This window comes from Lepidochelys olivacea (assembly GCF_965140295.1).
Source record: "Lepidochelys olivacea isolate rLepOli2 genome assembly, chromosome: 19".
In the NCBI taxonomy this organism is placed as follows: Eukaryota; Metazoa; Chordata; order Testudines; family Cheloniidae; genus Lepidochelys; species Lepidochelys olivacea.
In genome coordinates, this window is record NC_140429.1 from 6987156 (window position 1) to 6992544 (window position 5389).

Consider the following 5389-nt stretch of genomic DNA (forward strand, 5'->3'; position numbering starts at 1 on the left):
CCCCCTTCCAGGCTGTCAGGGAAGTTTCCACACGTGATGCTGGTGCTTAAAGAGAGAGTTCTCTTTTTATCAGGCCAGTCTCTGAGGAGTATCAATAGCAATTTTGGAAGAGATCTTTTATTGTAACTAAATGTAGCTAGCACCACAACTGTAGGAGGCTATGGAACTGTGATATTTCAAATGTGCCTCTCTGAATTCCCATGCCACCAAATCCTTCATTCATTGGGGAAATTTAGACCTTGATTCTGCAAAGATTTTACATGTGCTTTTAACTTTATGCGCTATGAATAGTGAACATGAACAGTGGGTAAAGTTAAGCATGTGCATAAGTCTTTGCAGGTTTGGGGCCACAAATTGTTAACTCCTTGGAGCAGGAATAATGTCTTCCTTTATGTTCTGTACAGTCCCAAGCATGCTGTCAATTCTCCATAAATAATAGAATGATATTAAAACCAAAGTAACAAGTCAGTTGTATAGGAGGACTGCCTGAGCTTCCAAGTGTCAAATGCTTTCAACTCCCCCTGAAGTTAATGGTATCTGAGGGTATTCAGCACTTTACAGAACTATGCCCAGTGTGCATATGGAAATCTAAACATAGACATGTTACAAAACAAGCCCCTATAAAGCCCACCAAAATCACAGCAGCTGGCACAAATGCAGACTCTCAGTAGCTCTCAACCATGTCACTACAGCAGATAAAAGTGAAATCTGTTCTTTAGGGCAGCAACTGTTTGTTAGGCCCCAATCCTGAAAACACATGCAAATGCTTAAGTCAATGGGGCTCTGAATAGGATCTGGTCCCTAGTGAACAAGGTTGTCAGGGCCCAGTGAGGAGTACAAGTTTCCTAAAATCAGCCTGTTTGCAGTTTCTTCAGACTTTCAAGCCCCGTTTTAATTTGAAAGGTAAATGGAAATAAACTTCAGGACCAGAAAACACGTGTCAACTGCAGGTTCTGTAATCAAGTATTTATCCCCCAACTGTATCTTCCACTTCCCCACAGAGTGACCAGCCTTGCTCTTTCCTTAAATTGCTTGCATGTGGAAGGAGCTATCTGCAGCTAAATCCAATTAGCATCCTCAACAGCTGATGGAAATTGTACTGGTTCAAAATTGTCAGCTCTTGTGATTTTATCATGAGGGTCTCACAATGTGTAGCGTCTTCTTAAAGGCCCAGGTTCTGGAATCATGATATTGCATAATACACCTCTACCCGATATAACGTGACCTGATATAACATGAATTCGGATATAATGCAGTAAAGCAGCGCTCTGAGGGGCGGGGCTGCGCTCTCTGGCGGATCAGCGCATCAGCATGTCTGCCCTGACATGCTGCTCTGAGCGGTGTGTTAAGGGTGCCGGGCTGGGGCCTAGGGGTTGGATAAGGGGCAGAGGGTCTCGGGGGCCGGCCCGGGACAAGGAGCAGGGGGGGTTGGATGGTTTGGAGTTCTGGGGGTGGGGCAGTCAGGGGATGGGGAACGGGGGCGTTGGATAGGGCATAGGAGTCCTGGGGGGCCTGTCAGGGGGCAGGGGTGTGGATAGGGGGCGGGGCAGTCAGGGGACAGGGAGCAGGGGGGGTTGGGTGCGTTGGCGGTTCTGAGGGGTCAGTCAGGGGTTGGGAAGTGACTATTAATAACAGAAATGTTTGAGGCCAAAGCAAGTTCAATATAACGCAGTTTCACCTATAATGCGGAAAGATTTTTTGGCTCCCGAGGACCGGGTTATATCGGGGTAGAGGTGTAATTTCAACTTTAATTTTTTAAAGTAAATTTCTAGCCCTTGTGGTTGCAGAGAAAATCTTGAAAATGTGAAGCAAGGGATCCCTAAAGAGTCAAAAGGCAAGAAAAAGTACCGAACATTTAATATTTTAAAAAACCCTCATGATTTTTAAAACAATCTCTCCATTTGTATGGGCCAAATTAATTATTTTTCAATGTTTGGGGTTGACAAAGCAGGGCTAATAATGTTCTGAATGAAAATGTAAGAGAGGAAATCTATAAATAAATAAGGGTATACCTTTTTACTTTCAGTAGAAGGGAAGGACTTTTTGGAAGGACTAAATAAAAAGCTCTCATAGTTTTTTTTTATCAGGAGATTTTAAAAGAGGTCAGTATCATTATCTCCACTTTAAAAATGAGGAAATGGAGGCTCAGAGATGTGCAAGTGACTCTAAAGTCTCCTAGTAGAGTCAGAAATAGAGCCTGCATTTCCTGAGTCCTAGTCTAGTGTGTACACCTCTAGACCACACACATTTAGTAGCAGCTAGTCTGCTTTTTAAAATTGGGATTAAGGACAGAGTACAGTCTGTGTCTATCCAATGTAGTGTTTTCTATAATGTCCATCTCTGTTGCATCTAAGTGGTATATATGGAAAGGGGAAAGTATTGACTAGGGTTGGATATAGTCCATTTATGTCTTGCTGCCATGGAGAGAACTAAGAAAATAATCAGGAGACAGGAAACATCCAAACATACAGGGCACATAATCAAAAAAACCTTAATTTTGTCTGTAATGTTTTAACTCTTCGGTGAGGAAGGGCGGTAACAAACTATCTAGGAAGCAGATTAAAGGCTGAATTTGAACCTTGTTTCTCAAATTCCGTAATTGTCTGGATTTTAGGGTGTTCCATACTATTATCTGATAATAGATTGCAGTGACTTGTAGACAAAAACTTTTATTCCTAGGTATATTTACTTCCCTTAGATGTAGTATGTAGGGACACACAAACTTTATAAAAACAGAGGTTTATGGGCAATTAAATTTGCATAAAGTGGAGCAGCTAACAGTTTTTCTGCTCTCTCCTAGATGCAGCATGGAGATGTCTGCAAATGTCTGATGCAGCACCTCATTAAAGAACATCTTGGAGCACTGCATGGTGGGGCCTCTAGTCTCTGTGGTGTAGTGCTGCACTATTTAAAACTGCTTGGACCAACATGCAGCATTCCATACTGGGACCATCTGCCTGTATTATAGATGGGTGGTTGTTCATTGCATATTCCTCCTTAGTGTTGGGGACACTGGGGCATGGCCACTAGGTAACTCGAGGGGATGGAAGACGACGAGTGTTGATGAAGCCCCCTCGCACTAGGCCCAGGTGTCCTTGGCCTCCCCTCCTGCCTGGAGGCACTCGCAGCAGCTCTGCGTACTAGGCCCAAGTGTCCTTGGCCCCCCCCCCCCCCCCCCCCGCCTGGAGGCACACACAGCAGTTATGCTGAGAATCTGCAACAGTATGTTGCAGAGTCAGACTGCCTGAAACTAAGCAAGGCCAAACAGGGGAGATATGGAAGAACAATGCTGAATAAAGCAGCTTTATGTATAGTTTAACAAATGATACAGAGAATCAGGAAAGTAGCTGGGAACTGGATTGGCTGGCTATATGGATACTTGGGGCAGCTTGCTATTGGATAAGTATGCTGAGAAAAAGGATGTATAAAAGCCTGTGTAACTTCCTGCTCTGTTGTGCAGGATTTGAGATTTTATTCTCCCTGTACCTTTTTGCAGCTGCAAATAAACTTTTCTGCTTCTCCACCCCGTTGTGATTATTGGGTGTAGCACACCGGGTAACGAACCACTCAAGCTGTTGTTCAGCCTCTCGGCACTGGGTGCCGGCAACATTAGTGCACCTTAGCCAGTACATGATATAATATTACTCCTTATCATGGATCCACAGGATCAGTGCTACACTCCCAGTTTTGGAACAGCGTCTTGGAGGAATCCCTTTGATCTGCCAGACCCCAAGGAGTCTCACTTGACTCCCAGGGTAGGCCATGCATCCTTACCATCTCCTGAGACTAAACTTCTGGGGCTTCATCACTTCTGCTTCATACTGAGCTCTGTTCAGCAAGTCCAACTGAAACAGGGTCCTGATAGAGACTTGTACACTCTTCAGGGACTAGTGCACTTTACCAAGTAATTACACTGACACTAACATTGCATTTTCAATACAGGAGGTTTATTAGTCAGCTGGAACACGGAGTAGGAAGTCCTTAGGTTAGCATACAGAAATTAAGGTTAAAGCATAGTCCATTATGGTCAGCCCAGAGCACCAGCTAAGCAGTAGTGAACCCCATTTTCAGACTCTCTGTCTCTGACTTCCTTCCTCAGCTCCCAGGTAACAAAGCCCCAAGCTTCTTCCAGGAACCATCTCTTATGTCCCCACCTCACACCTCCCAGTCCTTTGTTCTCCAGCTTGGGTCTCTGCTCAGCTTCTCTGCTGAGGCAGGGAAATCCTCCTGTCTCTGGGTCATTGGTTGCTAGGTGTCAGTGTCCTGGTTAGTGGCTTTCCATTGGTTCCATTCCATTCTCTGCCAGTCCTTTTTAATGACACTCATCTAGTCCACTCAAGTGACACAGACACAGCTATGTCTTAGGCTATTTCTACACGACCACTTCTGTCGGTATAATTTATATCGCTCCTGGGTGTGAAGCCACCCCCCAACCAACATAAGTTACACTGACATAAACGCCGGTGTAGACAGGGCTATGTCAGCAGAAGAGCTTCTCCAACCAACATAGCTACTGCCGCTCACTGGGGGTGGATTAAGTTGATGGGAGAGCTCTCTCCCATTGGCTAAGAGTGTCATTGGTGCAGCTGTGCCACTGTAAGCTCTCTGAGAGCAAACACAGTCCTTTCCCCCCAACTGGGTAGCCACGCAAAGTACAGGGGAAACTGAGGTGTACATAGGATTCATAGGTTTCAGAGTAGCAGCCGCGTTAGTCTGTATTCGCAAAAAGAAAACGAGTACGTGTGGCACCTTAGAGACTAACCAATTTATCTGAGCGTAAAAATGAGGATTCATAAAAATTTACAAAAAATTTCCCACAGTGTCACGCTGCTCACTATGGCGGTGGTAGGGCCGGTTGTTGAGTGGCAGGAGTTACACGCAGGCTTTACCCTTCGGTCACTCACTCAGATGACCCCCAATAGTGCTGGCAAATAGGGCACACCTGTGCAATGAGATGGGCCAACCACTGCCATCCGCGAGGGGACCAATGTACATCATGCAGTGCCAGGCCAGAGGGCTGGAGGGCGGCCCATCTGGAAAGGGTTTTGAGGGCCGGGCCGGTTTCGATGGCCGCCACAGCGTCACCTGTGGCATGCGGTGCAATCGCTGATCCCACCACCCAGGGTGACCCCAACCAATGCACGGACGTGGGGCTCCAAGCGGACAGTCTGCGGTGCCTGTATGCAAGTGGCCACTGCCTGGTGACTGGCCCTTTAAGGAGACCTGGGAGAGGAAAAGGGCCCAGGCCGCCCAACACTGGAAAATGGCGGCTCCCAGGGGAACTTCAGCGGCACCTTCGCCACCCACGTGACCGGAGAGCCCGCTCGCCGCCCTCTGGGCCCGCCCACCCGAGGTCGCCTCGGCGCTACGATTGGCAGCGGGGGCCCGG